The sequence below is a fragment of the Sycon ciliatum genome, chromosome 7, assembly GCF_964019385.1.
Source record: "Sycon ciliatum chromosome 7, ocSycCili1.1, whole genome shotgun sequence".
Taxonomy (NCBI): Eukaryota; Metazoa; Porifera; class Calcarea; order Leucosolenida; family Sycettidae; genus Sycon; species Sycon ciliatum.
In genome coordinates this window covers 10662647-10681201 of record NC_088649.1, presented here as the reverse complement: position 1 = coordinate 10681201, position 18555 = coordinate 10662647, and the positions used below count along the sequence as shown (strand labels likewise).

The 18555-nt window shown below is 48.4% G+C and overlaps 1 long non-coding RNA gene across 1 annotated transcript in view; it reads right to left on the bottom strand.

The window, feature by feature from the left end:
- LOC135821909 (uncharacterized) overlaps positions 1-18555 on the bottom strand; it is a 41111-nt gene that overhangs the window by 8990 nt on the left and 13566 nt on the right. Inside the window, exon 4 of the long non-coding RNA XR_010554406.1 lies at positions 16613-16717. This is a non-coding gene — a long non-coding RNA (uncharacterized LOC135821909). The remainder of the gene's footprint in view (positions 1-16612; positions 16718-18555) is intronic.

Here is an 18555-nt window from a genome sequence, read left to right as displayed (position 1 = left end):
TTGCATATTGAATTTGTAGTTCCTTTCAACTGCAATATGAAAATAAAGTACACATTGACATAGAGCAAGAAAAGAGCTTGATTTTGATATGCATATCATACTATACAAAATATGGGTTCCCATACATTCAAATGGGACTTCGGTTATAAGGACACTTCGCGAATAAGGACACTTTTCTGATGCCCCGCCGAATGTCGTTATTGGCGAAGTTGACTGTACACCATAGGTCAGTGGTTAGAGCATCGCTAGCTACAAGCGAGGGTGCTTGGTTCGAGTCCTGGAGGTGACAGTGAATTTTTTCTTCACACTTTTCCCGTTCGTGTCTTTCCCTCAAACCTGTGGATGACTCATACGTTGACCAAATATTTAAATCCATGGTAAGGTATGTTTTTCTAGAGCATCCCTGCTCACTTGAAGGGAATTGAAGACATTAGATCATTTTCTACAGAACTTTTGTACGCTCTATATGATGACAAATTGGCTATATCCCCTCCTTTTTGATAATGTACAATAAGATGAGGCTTGGCATTTTTTAAACATGAATATCGACGCACTTTCCCTTCTGTTCATGTCTTGCCCCGCTATAGTAATGGTTCATGAATCCGCCAAGTCCACATTCCTTCTCTGTTTTTCTTTCCTTCCAGTTGCATTTTCCTTTCTGCTCTGTTTTCCTTTCTCTTTTCGTTCATCCCTCTGTACTTTGTACTGGTGAGGCACCAAACTGAAATATTGAAAACCAGACCAAACCAACAAAAAGTCTGCTTAAGGCCATCAGAGTGTATACATTCAGAAAGTGGTGGACATCGGAGGGTATACAGTATTGAAAACGGAGACTACAAAAAGAGCCGACACGGCACACATGGAAACCACAATAAAACACAGCAGAATCATTAAAAGTTGAAAAATAAACAACGCTTCAGCAAAGAGTTACTTCGTGTGGACGTGTGTACCATGGTGTACAAGGGATTCGTCAAACACAGTTTTTTGTTTTGTTTTGTTCTTGTTTTGGTAGATGAGACCTCCCCACAATGACCGTTTCATTGAAAACCAAAAGAACACATGCACGATACGTATGGATTATTCCACGAGTACAAGCAAGAATACCCCAGAGGTAAGGAACAAAAAAACAATGACAATGACAAGAAGGAAGCTGTCTCAGGGCAAGTGACGCCTCCCTGGTGAATAATTCTGAGTACCTTTTTTCTACTTTTCAGCTCCAGATAGCTGTACTTTTCATTGCAGAACAGTCCTGAATTGTTATGTTTGTTGTACAACATAGCCAGCAATCGCACGTCATCACGTAAATTGAAAATACACCCAATTTTGCGAATTGACCAATTTTTCAGCATCACCTTTCAACGAGGACGAAGCAAAGTCGGCTGAATGAAGCCTTGAGGAAGAGAACCATCCTCTTCATTTCAATATCACGATACTGACATAGGTACGAGACGAAAAAACTAAAAAAATCCACCAGAAAACTGTGCGCCCACCCCCGCGCTAACTTTGGTCTGAGAATTTTCTATTGCCATCAAAATGTACGAGGAGCACTCAAAAATCATCTACGAATGTACCTTTGTCACTGTCTACTCCTTTTTCAAGGCACGAAAGTCGTCTGTCCGCTTCCAAACCGGGAACAAGACATACTAGCGGCCTTTTTCAGCTACTCTACGAGCCGCAGAGCAGCATTCATTCCGGACAAACAGCTAAAATACGAGTAAACATGCATGCCTGAGTACATCAGTACAGCCCTGCAGTAAATAGTCTATTTCAGTGTTTCTGCTCCAAACAGCATCTTACTCCGACTGGCTACAAAAATTACATCATAGATCGAACAACAACCATTTCTTCAGTTTTTCCCCCAGAAGGCTTCTCCTTGTGTTTGGCCCAAGCCAAAAATCACACCTTGGAGCAGTAAAAATAATTACAACTCCCACGCGTCCTCGATTGTGCATGGCCGGCAATCGAGGACATGTAGGAGTTGACATTTTTGTACTCCTCGAGGTGTGATTTTTGGCCTGTGCCAAGCACAAGGAGAAGCCTTCTACCGAAGAATCTGAGGGAATGGTTGCTGTTTGATCCTTTGATGGAGCTAGCCAAAGTTAGTTGCTGTTCGGAGCAGAAACACTGAAATAGCCCATTTACTGCAGAATGATGACTGTATTAATGTACTCATCGCATCGTACAGTGTACAGAGCGGATGCAGTTTTGAGAGCTCTGCATCCTTTTGTGAATGTGGTAGTTTTTGGATCCTTATAAAGCATATCTAGGGCGTGCCCTTATAACCTTACCACCAATCATGGCGAGCACTGGTAACTCGAGACCCCGATGGATGGCACTGACCTCGGAGCAGATGCGAGAGACGTCCGGGAAATTCAATTGCCCACTGGGGACCAAAGTGGTGGATGTCGCGAATGCACTGGGAGATGCTGGATACAACGACCTCACATCTGTTCAGATAAGTTCACAGCATGAGTGCATTGTAACCTTCATGTCCACTGCGAGTCTAGAGCGTGTTGGTCGGGAGGGCTTTTCTCTATTGGATAAGACTATTTTGGTTTCAAACGTACTGGATTCGATCCTCCAGCTGCATATATCTGACCTCCCTGTCTGGATCTCGGACATTGCATTGACGGACGCTCTCAAACCGTACGGTAGTCCCGCTTCAACAGTTCGATACGGGCAAGTCACCACAAAGCATGGCTTCGATGTTACAACCGGGGTACGCTTTTTAAGCTTCAAACTAGGGAAACAATGCCCCTCCATTCCATCCTACGTTCAAACGGCAGGGGGTCACGTCTTTGCCGTACGGTATAAGGATCAACCACGCACCTGTAGGGTATGCGAGTCCCCAGGTCACCTGGCCGCGGACTGCCCCACCAGGCCACGCACCCCTCGTGGAACGTACGCTAACAGGGTCGAATCGGGACCCCAGAAAGGGCGCGAGGATCAGCCACTGCCTGAAAGCCTAGCCTCTGCAGTCAAATCGGGACCCCAGGAGGTCATCGGTTCAGACAAAGCGCGCGAGGATCAGCCACAACACGAGAGCCTGGGCGCTTCTTCAGCTGGTCAGGTCGAGTCGAGACCCCTGGAGGAGGGCACGGGTACACATGGCAGTCAAGACTCAGCTTCTGCCGTAACTGTCAAAATGCGACCTGAGCATGATAAACAAATCAACCACGTGGAACTTGACCTGACTCTGTCTCCTGACAGCAGCTGGGCCGAGGAGTCGGACTGTCCACCTGAGGGGAAACTCTCAGGGGGCGATGAGGCTAGAGCATTGGCGATATTGGCAGACTGCTTCCACAAGAGGCCGCGGGAGTCGACCTCCCCATTGGTAGTTTCTAGTGATAACCAGAGGAAGAAGAAGGCGAAAAAGATCACTGCGTCAAGCAATAAGCAGATAACTTGGCGCAGATAACATCTTCTCCCCCTGTGTAGCCCTAGGTATACAAACACAATCTGGTTTTCCCTGTCCTACTTCAACCTCGTGTCTTCCTCCAGCTTCCTCATTCTTATCTTTAGCTTGATCCTTTTAGGTACTTCATTAGATTTTAGGACCCTTAGCCATACATGTAACTATGCACCCGCTTACGCCAAATGTCCCTCCCCTTTTTTAATTACTTCCTCCTGCAATGAAGGGTAGCAAGCATCTTCGCATTCTCTGCACAAACGCTTTCGGCCTAGCCAGCAAACTTCCCGACCTACAGCACGCACTCCTGCAGCATCAGCCCGACGTAGCAATTGTGACAGAAACGAAGTTCACTGCGGAGAAAGTGCTTGCCTCTGACATTAGCTTCCCTGGATACAGCTCACCACTTCGGTTGGACAGAACGGCACATGGGGGAGGGGTAGCCATCTGGGTGAAGTCGTCACTCCCCTCCATGCTCATCCCTGAACTCATGTCCCCGCACATGAGATCATCTGGGTTTCTCTCCAGCTGGCCCCAGGTCTCCGCACCGTCTTGGGAGCAGTGTATCGGCCGGGGTCCTGTGCCCCGGGCGATCTTACCTTAATCGATCATCTCGACAACATCCTCCCAGAAGCTAGACACCAGGGCTCCCACATCATCCTAGCTGGCGATTTCAACGTGCACAACCGGGCTTGGCTGAACAGCTCGAAAACTACGCCTGCAGGCGAGGCTCTCGAAGATACTTGCGCTGCCCATCTTCTTGTCCAGCATGTCACAGTACCGACTCGTGGAGACAACCCGCTAGATCTCATAATGTCAACGTTCACGTCCCCAGTAACTACACGTATACTTCCGCCCCTCGGTCGATCTGACCATGCAGTTGTACTGTCAGACTTTTCTTCCGTGCTCCCTAGACCTGAACCCCCTGTTAAGCGAACAGTATTTCGCTACAACAGGGCAGACTGGGATCGCCTCAGGGCGCACCTTCGCAACGTGGAATGGGGTGATATCATCACGGAGGACCCAGAAACTTCCTGTGAGCAGGTTACCGCTTCGATTACTGCAGCTGTTGCACAGTTTGTCCCATCCAAAGTCCTGGAAACGAGGCCTTCCGATCCGGTATGGTGGACGCCTGAATGCACCCAGACCGAGAGGGAGAAGGAGAAGCGCTGGCGCGACTGGAGAAAACACCCTTATGACCCAGCACTTCAGCAGGCATTCACCGATTCCGTGACTGTAGCGATCGCCACCCAGTTCCGATCACGACGTGCAAAGGAGGACAGCCTCCGTCGCAGCCTCTCAACCGGGTCCCTCAGAGACAAACAGTGGTGGACGAAGTTGAAGAACGCTGCTGGCAACCGCACACAGCCCGAAATTCCCCTAGTTGTCGACTCTGACGGCCGCGAGTGGGCAACGAGCTCAGAGAAAGCAGAGGCATTCGCTCGATTCTTCTCGAAGAAATGTAGCGTTGCCGGTCCGGACCTTGTGGAGGCTGACCTACCGGACCCTGCTCCCTCAGAGGTTCCACCTCTTCGCACCATCCGCTTCCGCCCACAGGCTGTCCGCCGCCTCCTGGCAAGGCTCGACGTCTCCAAGGCTACCGGGCCTGACGGTATTTCTGCTCGCGTCCTTAAGGAATGTGCTCATGAGCTCGCAGAGCCACTGTCCAAGTTATTTGCTTTATGCTTCCGGTCTGGAGTGCAACCTAGGATGTGGAAGACGGCCAACGTGGTTCCGATCCACAAGCGATCTTCCCGCTCAACCCTTAAGAACTACAGGCCCGTATCCTTACTGTGCACAATCTCGAAAGTAATGGAAACTCTTGTAAACAGACACATCGCAAACTATTTTGAAGACCATCATCTGCTCACGTCGCACCAGTTTGGATTTCGCAGAGGCCTCGGAACATCGGACGCTTTGCAAGCTCTCCAAACTGCCTGGGCAAGCGCTGCGGGCTGTGGAGGGGCGGCTCGTATCCTTGCTGTGGACATCGCAGGAGCGTTTGATCGTGTCTCGCATGTCGGCCTCCTCCACAAGGTACGTAGCCTGGGCATAGATGGTCCGCTTCAGATATGGCTGGCGTCATACCTGGACACCCGTTCCCTACAGTGCCTCGTTGGAGGGCGGATGTCATCTAGGTATACGACCTCCGCTGGAGTCCCCCAGGGAAGCATCCTTGGACCAACGCTTTTCCTGCCTACGTCAACGACGCGCCAGATGTTCTCGCTGACGGCGCCAGCTTGGAAGCCTATGCTGATGATACAACTTTGTACAGCTTAGTCACCTCCCAGCAGACCCCAACAGTGGCCGCGCAGTCACTGCAGGTGTCCGTTGACCGACTGCACGAGTGGGGTCGTACATGGAAAGTGATGTTTGAACCGACCAAATCCCAGGCCATGACAGCCACCCTCAGACGTACCGGCTTAGATCTCCCCCCACTCCTGTTTGGTGGCACACTGGTGCCCGAGACAACCACCATCACCCTCCTTGGTGTGAAGGTGGACGCCAAGTTGACCTTCAGCGATCACCTACTCTCCGTAGCCACCCGTGCACGCCAACGGCTTGGGGTCCTGAACAGAGCCGCCCACATACTCACCCCCGCCGGCCGGACGACCGTATACAAGGCGTTCGTACGACCAGTCATGGAGTATGCGCCTCTTGTATGGATGGGAGCTGCGCAGAGTCACCTCCAGCGTCTGAACAATGTTCAGCGCCGCGCGCTTCATGCTATCGGCCCTGGGGCACACCTACCCAGCCTGGCCATCCGCCGCACTGTTGCCTCGCTTGCCTGCCTGTACAAGCTGCACTACTTGCCTGGTCCTCCGCAGCTGCTCTCTGTGTTGCCACCGCGCCACATCATCTCTACCAACCCCAGAATTCGCAGCGAGCACGGTGCTGTCATTGGCCATGACCACCAGCTCCAACACCAGCTGCCTGCATCTGCCCCGCTGGCACTGAAGCGCTCGTTCCCACACTGCAGCATCAGCGATTGGAACTCCCTCCCTGCCGCTCTCCTATCCCAGCCTCCCCACAGCAAGAGAATGCAATCATTCAAAACGAATGTTTACCGCCATCTTCGCAGCACAAACTGGCTCTGGGCAGTCGATTCCCTATGAATAGTATGACGCTAAGACAGTTTCTCCCCCACAATCGCTCGTGTTAAGCCTTGGGGTTTTGCATCTTTCTCACCTGTACAGCTCTATCTTCTTCTTTTTTCATTGTTTTTGGTGCGTGTTTTTGGCCGTGACGCCGAGACCTCAGGTCGGCAGAGTCATTTTAATGCCCCACCATCACTGCTGCGTCTCGGTGCAGCGCCTGCTCATTAGTTGTCACGTTTGTCCTAGTCTCCGTACCATTGTCTTTCCTTATTCTTTTCGAGCTGGTTATGTGAACGTAGTAAAAAAAAAAAAAAAAAAAAAAACTCATGCATCCAGGTAGGCCAGGCATGCAGATTTACTTGAACTTTAGCTGTTTGGCCGGAATGGATGCTGCTCTGCGGCCATTGGTGAACATTTTGTAACAGCCGGCTCGGTTCAGGTTACATATGTGGTCCCTGCCCTTTTGGAGGATTTGTGCCCCTTTTGGCACGTGTGTGCTGGGTCCGCGTGGTCGGTGTGCGGACCGCGCACGGACTGCGCAGGTTGCGCATGCTTGCATAATATAATTATTATTATTGTACGCATTCTTGTTGTTTTGCCATTTTCCTGAGACTCTCCTTGGAGTAAGACTAAAATAATCTGTCCTCTGAGTGTTGTGTACGTGTGATGCAAGAAATAAGAGAGTAATCGGAAGGGCTATCGTCGAGGCATAAAAAACCCCGACGACAATTGGCGCCCAGCTAGTGGCATCGTTCCCCACGACCCTGAGATCGTTTTCGTTTTCGCCGTGGCTTCGAATCTTGTCTTCTTCACGCGTCCTCGCCATGGCTCCGGTTTGCTCCAGCTGCTCAACCCTGTCCTCGGAGCTCCTACTCAGGTGAGCCTGCTTTGTCTGCCCTGCGTAATGTTTTGTACCTTGTACGTAGTTCTCCTGGTACTAATCTTCGATTTGGGATTTTCAAATAATTGTTTCACTTCGTGGCTTTGAAGTCCCGTGTTGTTCTCTTGTGTACAAGTACTCTCGTTCGAGCCTCGCTCCTGTTAGTACATGATTGTGGCCCACGTTGTGTTTGTCACTGTTCGAGTGCTTGTGTGTGCGGTGTTTTGAACCAGTGTGCATTGTCGCCCTCCGACCTCTGGCTGTTCGAGTGGTCGTGTGCACTGTGTTTTCACACCTTCAAGGCTGTTGTCCGTCCTGTCGTGCATGCTCGTCGTGTTGCTTGGTCGTCAGCATGGGTGGTTTTGTTCTTGTTTGCTCCTTGTTACTCGCCCTGTGTTGGGCACTGGTGCACGTCGTTTTGTTGTCGTCGGACTGCTCCGATCCTGTGTCGTTCGATTTGTTTCAGTTTGGTAGATGTCTGCATCGATTTATTCGATGTGGTGACACTCCATCGTTTCCAGTTTTCAAGTACAAGTGCTTTCTTTTTCATTTTGCTAGTATTCATGTTTTGTGTCGAGCGTTTTAGTGCTCCCCGTGTTGCCCCACCGATCATGTGGAATGGCTGTCGCCCAGTGGTGTGACATGCTTCTGAGAGTCTCGTTGACGGTCCGGGTGGCAATCTTTCTGTGAGCGTGTTGTTTTGTATTTGTGTTTTGGCACGTGGGTCTCTCCATTTCACCTAGGGGGGGGGGGGGGGGGACGTCCGATCATGGTGAGCCACGGTCTGCCTGGTACGCTGGTGGTAGGGTGTTCGGTGCCTCGAACCCAGGCGCATTTTGAGTGGAAACAGTTTTGTACGGGGTCCGTGGCACAATCGTACATCACTGTGCTTATTGCCTTGGCAGGGTAAAATTTTAGCAGCTCAGGACGAGTTTGTTTCTCTGTTGGAAAGAGGAGCTGTCTCTGCTGTTGAGACCGTAAGTCCCGTTTCCACACGACGGATTTTAGCAATGTTACGCCCTGCGCAACTTCAGGGTATCGATTTCGGCCTGTTCTGGGCCGGTCGCAATGCCGGCGACCATTCCATCGTCTTCAGCGTCGAAAAACTACGCAGTGTGTGAAATTTGGAGGCTGTACGATGCTGTCTTCTTGTTCTATGAGCGATCGATTTGCGCCAGGATACCAAATGTACGGAGTACATGTACATGTACATGTACATGGAGTTGATGGACTTGGCTGTAGTGCTGTTTATATGTAGTTTCGCTGAGCTACCACATCAGATAAACCTCTGGTCGCTGTATCATATAGGACAGTGGAGAAAGCCATTGTGCAGACAAATTGGTCAAGAACAGATTTCCTGCCAATACTGCGTTCAATCATGATGCAGCTGAAAATCTGACACTCTGAGGATTTGCAAAATTGCAGCGCGCTAACACAGTGCAGCTACGCAATACCGTATGCACCGTGTCTGGAGTACATTGTCATCCACATAGCATGGGCAATGTAGGGCCAGTGTATTTGTCGACTTTAAAATTTACATCCAAATTACGCTTGCACGATCATCCGATAAATGAACTGTCTGTTGATTGTGCAAATCGTATGAATGAATAACATGTGACGTGCGACACCAATTGCCCCGAAGTGCTGCACGCGTCGTTTATGACTGAGAACAAGTTGTCCTTCTAAAGCTGATGATTAGCAGGACTGCTGCTGCCTTGGCCTGGCTGAAGGTTACATCGTGTTGCAATGGTGCAGCATACCTGTTAATTGGCTGCATGCATCCGGTCCCGCGGCGCAACATGCCCGGGTGCGGGTGCCGTCTCGGCTGAGTGCGTATGTTATTTTCTTGGATGCTTCATCTACATGGGGTAGATAACTGTAATCTCCTCCTGGTGATGCGTCTTTTTAGTACCCGTATTCCAATTAGCTTCAGCCTGTGAAGGGTTACATTTTCGCATTTATTTCGACTAATTTGTATGCGTTGCTATGGTGGTTGCTATGGGCGTAATTTGAATTTGGCTACATGGAATACCAAAAAAATTGGTCAAGTAATGGAAGCTCTCTATTGGCTATCATCATCTGTGAAAATTTGAAAGACCTTGAACGAAATTGATTTTCACCTTGTTCTAGTTGGTTTTGAATTTCCCGGTTTTGTGCCACTGGCCTGCATCAAAACTGTTCCAACAAAAGTGCCAACAAGCGCACTTCAAACGATCATAACTCTTGAACGTCTGGTCGGATTTAGACAAACCTTATATAGTTCCCGGCTAGTTTATCCTACTCTTTCCAATGAGACTAAAATCGAGGAGATCGGAGCAACTTTCAAAATCGTCCGAACACCCAACTGGTGGGATCCAGCGCTTATTTGTATCGGTTCGCCTTGCGGGTGTTCGGTTTCGGTGTTTTGCTGGCTGGCCGTTGTGCGTCCCAGTAGGGTTCAGGACGGTGTTTTTTTGTTTTGTGAGCGGATGTGTTTCACGCGTGATATTCAGGTTCAATCCCTGTGGGGTTTTTCAGGTTAGAGGCCTGTGGGTTTTTTTTTCAGGTTCGAGGCCTGTGGTTATTCAGGGTAGCGCCCTGTGGTTTTTCTGCGTTATTTTTGTTTGTTTGCGTATTGGTGACCGATTTGTTTGTGTGCTATCTAGTGTCCTCATCGATAGCCTGACCCTGTCTCCGTAGGCGTGTTCAACGTTGCTGTTCTGCCATATTTCTTCTTGTGTTTTTTGTCTGATTTTTGGCTCCTGGTATTGCTGAGATTTTTGCGTCAGTCCGTGTTTCTTTCTTTCTGTGTGTGTCTCTGTGAGTTTTCGTAGCCCCATCGGCTGCGTGATGGTTTTCCGGACAACTCCTGTGCTGCCAGGTGACTGGTCACCCGGTTCAGCTGCGGCGGTCTTCGCAGTACCGTCGGTTTGCCGTGGCTTCGCACCAGGGCGAGGTGGTTGTTTTCCGGGGGCCCACGCCTGAAAGCATGGCGGTTCCCTCTATGGCTGGGCCCAGTCTATTTTCTTTCCACCCCTTTGCTTTGGCTTTCCCCCGTTGTCCGGAGTTACTAATGTATCCTACTGTTTTGGCCCTGCGTATCCGCATGTGTATCTTGTTCACATTTGATTTCTTTTTCTCCTGTCTTTCTTCTCTCCCATCCTCAGGAGAGGATTCATTTTTTTAATGTGGACGTATGTTGTCCTTGCCCTTTTGGAGGGTTTGTGCCCCTTTTGGCAAGTGTGTGCTGGGTCCGCGTGGTCGGTGTGCAGACCGCGCGCGGACTGCGCAGGTTGCGCATGCTTGCATAATTATTGTACGCATTCTTGTTGTTTCGCCTTTTTCCTGAGACTCTCCTTGGAGTAAGACTAAAATAATCTGTCCTCTGAGTGTTGTGTACGTGTGATGCAAGAAATATGAGAGTAATCGGAAGGGCTATCGTCGAGGCATAACCCCCCGGCGGCACATATATTATTTTAACAATATACGTAACATGAAAATTACAAAGGCACAACGCAAGTGGAAAGTCATCCAAGCATCCCCGGCTCCCAAAACAACAAGGGCCAACTCCGACCCAGATCCCGCGCGTGTGGAGCTCAGAGCGGATCTACAGCTGATACAAGTCACAGCAGAGTTCAAATATAATACAGAGTAGGTTTGTGGACATCACAATACAAATACATGCACATCATGATACAAACACATGCATAAGTCATGGTAGCAGGGCTGCAACACATCACCTGCGCTCGTAGAGCAGCTGAAGAGGACCACTAGTTGTCTTGCTCCCGGTTTGAAAGTGGACAGATGACTTTCGTGCCTTGAAAAAGGAGTAGAGAGCGACAAAGGTACGTCTGTAGCTGATTTTTGAGTGCTCCCGTACATTTTGATGGCAAAAGAAAATTCTCAGACGAAATGTCAACGCGGCGGCGGGCGTACCGTTCTCTGGTGGATTTTTTTAGTTATTTCATCTCGTCCCTATGTCAGTATCGTGATGGTGAAGTGGACAGGACGATGTTCTTCCTCTAGGCTTCGTTCGACCGACTTTGCTGCGTCCTCATCAAAAAGTGATGCTGAAAAAAAGGGCGAGTGGCACAATTATGTAGATTTTCAATGTACGTGATGACATACGATTGCTGGCTATGTTTCGGTCTTTGACCACTTGCTGGTGAGCTGATCTACTCACTTTCCCCTACTTTAGGAGCTGCATCTGCGCCTTGATCCTTGATGGTGGCGTTCCTACGGGTGCGGAAAACTCGGCCTCTAGCCGAGTCTGACGCGAATCATGAAAGAAAATATGGCATATTATTGCCCGCGAGAGGAAAGGTGCTAATTCGCGATAGTATGGGCAACAATCGCTTGCAATGTGATGAAAATGATGTATTCCCCAAAATGCAATAGTGAAACGAGAGAGCTTGGAAGCTCAGGGCCCTACGCTGTGCTTTTTTTGCCTTGATGACCTAGACAAAAAAGCATACGGATGTTATAAATTTTCATAAATTTCTCCAATTTTTTCTAAGACATAACCTGGGATTCGAACCCGCACTATCGCCCTACATGCATCCCCCGATACACTTCGCATACATACTAACTCTTCCAAGTTGCTTCACGTTATGATCTTGCATTTGAAAGCCCTATTTGAATATGCATTGTGGCCAGCCGTCTTTGATGGCACGGTACGGTACGGTATTGGACAGGTACGGGACAGGTACGGTCGAGGGTAATACGACACCGTCCACCACCTTGATGGCCTAGGCAAAAAAGCATAGGGATGTTATAAAAAATTTCAATTCTCCTTTTTTTTCAGGCATAACCTGGGATTCGAACCCGCACTATCGCCCTACATGCATTCCCCCATACACTTCGCATTCATACTCATTCTTCCAAGTTGCTTCATGTTTTGATCTTGCGGTTGAAAGCCCTATTTGAATATTGCGGCCAGCTGTATGTGGCCAGCTGTGTTTGATGGTACGGTGCGGGACAGATACGGGATAGCTCCAGGCGTGACACAAAAAAAATAAAAATAAACACCAAATTAAAGCTGTGTGGACCCTGGCTAGCGCCAGACGTTACTGAAGTAACATCTTCAGCATAGCTACGGTAATAAAAATTAGTGACATTAGGGACATCAGTTAGTGTAAATCACTCTCCTATTATTCGGAGATCGGAACTTCGGAATCGTAGCTGTTGTCGAACGAAAGTGCGGATAGAGCGGATTCAGCTGCAAGAATGCTATGATCACTCTGCAACTCTCTATGTCCCTCCAGTGTGCTGTGCACGAGCCACGATGTCGAGCGTAGTAATTTCCACCTCCACTCCCCAGAATGCAGTTATTAGAATCGTGCAAATACCTACACACGGACCCCATAATTTCGGCTGACATACACGTGCTCCTGCATACACCAATCACCTGAAGCGCACAATTTCCACACCAAGGTTCAACTCGAGTGACAGGAACGCACCCAAACAGGCTGTAAGTTGTACCCCGCAGGCACGGTGACCAGGTGACTGGTGTATGCAGGAGCATGTGACCGCTTGTTCAGCAATGTTTGTTTGGGAATAGAAGCCGAACGCTGCATCGCATCAATGATTGGATCGGTTTATTTAACGTCGAATAACAAACATGCAGCGTTGCCTTATTACATGAGATAGACTAAAGTTACAGGCACACAAATGTAAGGAAAAGATTAAAAGAAAAAGAAAAATAGAGTAGGATTTAAAACCGAAGAGGAAAGATTGCATAAGTATTTGATCAGTGAGCAACGTCAGTCAGTGAATTTTCAGGTGGGGTAAGACAGCGGTCCGGAATTGACCTGGTTTCTTCAGTGATTGTATAGATGCAGGCAACTTATTCCAGAGAGTGGGACATTGATATGAAGGGCTGTGTGTGGCGGCGGCAGATATGATTCTGGGGAAAAGAAGCAGGGGAACATCTGTGCTCCTCGTTCGACGGGTGTGTGACAGAGGTGTAACGAGGTCATGAAGAAGCACACTACAGTTATTATGAATTACACGAAAGGTTAGCGCGAGGAGTTTGCGGCAATACATTGATTGCAGGCGTTGAATGCTGAGGCGTTCAAAAAGAGGGGCAGTTGCAGACAGGAAGGGAGCAGAGCAGACAACACGCACAGCTCGCACGAGAAGTTTCTCAAGACTATCACGTTGTGCAGAGGAAAGGGAAGAGGAAAAGCTGTTGCATGCGTATTGGAATGTGGGTAAAATTATACATCTCAAATAGGTTGAGCGGCATGGCATTGGGAGGCACTGCCTGTGGCGGAAGAGAGTGCCAATCTTTGAGGACACTGTCTTGGCTCTATTTATTATTATTATTAAAAGCATGTCCGCGTAGGTGGCGGGGGTGCCACTGTCGCTTATGCCATTCAGGATTGATGTCTGAAGAGTAATACGATACAATGAAATGACAGAAGTGACGTCAACAAAAGCCGTTAGCAACAACACCAATATGACTAATGGAAAACTTCATCCAAAGTATAAAATAATTTAATAGAATATGCATACAACATGTCTGGTCAGTCCTGTTAGGTGGGGCGGGCTCCACGCCATGCCTGTCGGTCCGCTGCCATTGTGCGGACTGCGTCAACATCTAGCGGCTGGTGGAGGGTAAGTCCATGCCATGATAACAGTTCCGTCTGCAAGACCGTTACCAAAGTCGCCCTCGTCGTTGGCCAGGCGAAGATACATATCCACTGCCAACTGTGGAGGAGCAGTTGGGGCCAAACGAAAGATATGGCCAGCGAGACTGTAGCGCTGCCTTGTGATCTTCTCGCTGATGGGGACAGCTCTGCAGCGCTTATACAGAGTGTCATTGCTTATTCGTTTAGGGTACCGCATGTCGATGATGCTCCTCAGCTGGGTCCTGTGGAACGAATCCATTCGCGCGAGCTCCGACATCGGTAGGCCCCAAGTGCCGCAGTTGTAGGTAAGGACTGGGATGACGTAGGCGTTGTAGAGCCTCAGCCGAAGACCTTCACTGATCTGGCGCCTCCGGATCCAGATCTTGAGGAGTGAGTTGAAGGCGGCGGCGGCCAGTTGACGCCTCCGAGCAGCATCTTCGGCGTCACCCAGGAGGGAGCCTAGTTTGCGGACAGTACGCCATTGGCTATATAGTGAACCATTGTGTTTCATTTCAGGTCGTCATCGATGTGCAAGCCCAGGTACTTGGCGCTTGTCACTTGCTGGAGGAGTGTAGCTGCACAGTGCCCATTCAATGTCTTGTCGTCATGACGATTGGCAGGAATAAACAATATTTGTGTTTTTCGACTATTCAGGATTAGGTTGCGCTCACCAAGCCAGTTGCTGAGATGGGTGATGGCTGAAGACAGGTTGTGTGACAGCACTACCTTGTCCTTCCTGTTATCGTGTAGCATGATGTCATCCGCGAATTGGGTTACCTGGATGGCAAACTGATCCACTTCACTGGCCACATCCCTGACATATATCACAAACAATAGTGGTCCCAGTACAGACCCTTGGGGAACCCCACTTGAGCATGTGAAAGATGAGCTGCTATCGCCGCTGATGACGACTTGTTGTTGACGATTTGATTAGTCGCTTTGGCCTTTGACAAAGTCCAGCATCAGACACTTGTCGAAGACTTATTCCAGCTTGGAATCTCCGGCACAGCCCTGAACTGGCGAAGCGACTACCTCTCAAATCGTCAACAAGTCGTCATCAGCGGCGATAGCAGCTCATCTTTCACATGCTCAAGTGGGGTTCCCCAAGGGTCTGTACTGGGACCACTATTGTTTGTGATATATGTCAGGGATGTGGCCAGTGAAGTGGATCCATCCAGGTAACCCAATTCGCGGACGACATCATGCTACACGAAAGCAGGAAGGACAAGGTAGTGCTGTCACACAACCTGTCTTCAGCCATCACCAATCTCACCAACTGGCTTGGTGAGCGCAACCTAATCCTGAATAGTCGAAAACACAAATATTGTTTATTCCTGCCAATCGTCATGACGACAAGACATTGAATGGGCACTGTGCAACTACATTCCTCCAGCAAGTGGCAAGCGCCAAGTACCTGGGCTTGCGCATCGATGACGACCTGAAATGGAACACAATGGTCGACCATATAGCCAAGACAGTGTCCTCAACGATTGCCATTCTCTTCCGCCACAGGCAGTGCCTCCCAATGCCATGCCGCTCAACCTACTTGAGATGTATAATTTTACCCACATTTCAATACGTATTCAACAGCTTTTCCCCTTCCCTTTCCTCTGCACAACGTGACAGTCTTGAGAAACTTCTCAAGCGAGCTGTGCGTGTTGTCTGCTCTGCTCCCTTCCTGTCTGCAACTGCCCCTCTTTTTGTACGCCTGCAATCAATGTATTGCCGCAAACTCCTCCTGCTAACCTTTCGTGTAATTCATAATAACTGTAGTGTGCTTCTTCATGACCTCGTTACACCTCTGTCACACACCCGTCGAACGAGGAGCACAGATGTTCCCCTGCTTCTTTCCCCGAAAATCATATCTGCCGCCGCCACACACAGCCCTTCATATCAATGTCCCGCTCTCTGGAATAAGTTGCCTGCATCTATACGATCACTGAAGAAGCCAGGTCAATTCCGGACCGCTCTCTTACCCCACCTGAAAATTCACTGACTAACGTTGCTCATTGATCAAATAATTATGCAATCTTTCCTCTTCGGTTTTAAATCCTACTCTATTTTGTCTTTTTTCTTTTAATATTTTCCTTACATTTGTGTGCCTGTAACTTTAGTCGATCTCATGTAATAAGGCAACACTGCCTGTTTGTTATTCGACGTTAAATAAACCAATCCAACCCAATCAATCTCGGACCAAAATCAGTCAACTCAGCATCCAAAAGACTACACCACATGGGCCAATCGCGGTCAACCGTGCTTTCATAAGAACGAAATGGCGCTTTTAGTGACATTTTGCATACAAATCCCCATCTAGTAGGGCACAGTCACCCAGTTTCGGTGGAAGCGGCGAGTTCGATTGGGAATAAAGGAGGAAGGGAGCGTCTCAGCTTCCTCGGACCAAGACCATTCGACTCAGCACCCCGAATTCTACAACTGGTGAACATTTGATTTTAGGCTTAACTCCCCCTTTTAATCTGGCTTTGGAAATTTTATTTGTCATTGCTATCAGGTTTAGCTTCATTTTCTCTGTGCTGCGCTGATGAGTCCACAAAGGACGAAACAATTCTGTTCGCAGATTGAGTGAAAAAATATTATCAATGGTTGTATTTGTTACCTTTAAGCCAAAAGGCTGAATGAAGACATCACCGGGAACGATTTTGAGGAGAAATTGTAGGACGCCTCGCGAATCCTGTTGAACTGCTGTCCAGCCCAGATAAGCCTGCAGTGATTAAAGCCCAAGGGAGAGATTACTTTGCGTCTATTGACAATAACATTTTCTTTGCTCCTAAAGAAATGAGAGGGGAAATGCATACGCACATGCACATGAAAGAGTGAGCGCGTGATAGATACATAGATAGAAGGATACAAAGGAATAAGTTTCGCAATTGCGGGCAAAGTGCTCAATGCAAAAAGTGCAGAGCGTTTCACACGGAAAAGAGAAATAGGTCCAGTTTGGATTTTTCGTGGCTCAAAGTTTCATGCCATTGCAATCATCAGACGACTGATTATAGAAACCTAAGACTAATCATTATTAATCAGATCATACGATGGGATGTTTTGATGGTGCAGAGGTGTGCGAGCTAATTTTCACTTTCGCGTTATACAAGCTGACGCAGGATTTGAAGAAAGAGAATATCGGCCTGTATCGTGACGACGGACTTGTAGTATTGCACAGCAATACCGGAAGTGAGGCCGCTCGCTCTAGGAAAAGGATGATTCAAACATTAAACGAGTTGGGCCCCGTATTACAATCGAGACAAACTGGAAGATAGTCAACTATCTGGATGTGACTCTCAACTTGAATACTGGTCAACACTACCCATGCAGAAAGCCCAATGATAACCCTGTATACATTCACTCCAAGTCCAATCATACGGCCAACATCATAGATCAACTCCCTGCTGCTATAAGTAGCTGGGTGACAGACATATCACATGACGAGGAGACATTTCATCAGGCCGCCCCTCTCTACAATGAGGCCCACCATGCCAGTGGATATGACGAGGAGGTGGAATACAAAAGCAAACGGAAAGGAGGGCAGAAGAAGATGAGGAGAAACCATCAGCGCAACGTCACGTGGTTCAACCCTCCATTCAGCAAAAACGTACAAACAAATGTGGCCGGAAAATTCTTACACCTTATTGACAAACACTTCCCAAAAGGCTCACCACTCAATAAAATATTCAACAGGAACACAGTCAAGGTTAGCTATAGCTGCAAGCAAAATATACAAATCATTATCAAAACCAATAACAAACCAGTTCTCACAGCGACTACAAGCCAGCAACAACCCCCTGCCAAAACATGTAACTGCCGTAATGCCGCACAGTGCCTCCTTGATGGTGATTGCCTGTCGAGATCAATAGTGTATCAAGCAACAGTAAATGACGACAAAGAGTACATTGAACTGACCGAGCCTCCCTTCAAGGACCTGCACAATAATCATACAATGAGGTTCCGTCACGAACGGTATCAGACCAAGACTGAACTGTCAAACCATGTGTGGAACCTGAAGCGTGCGGGGACGCCATTCTCTGTTCGGTGGCATATTCACACAAGGACACAGGCGTACTCCAACAAGTCAAAAAGGTGCAACTACGCAGAATCGAGAAGCTTACAATATTGAACAATGTCAACAACCCAAAGAGACTAAACAGAAGAAACGAACTAGTGTCAAAAATGCCGCCATGAAATCAATTCTTACATACAAAACTTCACACCTAGCATGACATAGTAGAACAAGCAGCAGCCAGTCGCAACTGCAGTGCAAGGACAGTACCCGGCACCGTCATGACTGGTTTTGGCAAATATCAGTGCTAATATTATACTTAATAACCATCAGAACCATGCCTGGTTTAGCATACGTCAGTGCCAACATTATGCCATCACTTATCCCTTACATCATCCATAACATCTGTGTGATAATGGCCTTCATTCGTGTGTCGCGCAGAGTAATGAGAATCTAAGCGCCAAGTATCACGCATGATCTGATTCATAATGATTAGTCTTAGGTGTTTATTATCAGTCGTCTGATGATTGCAGTGGCATGAAACTTTG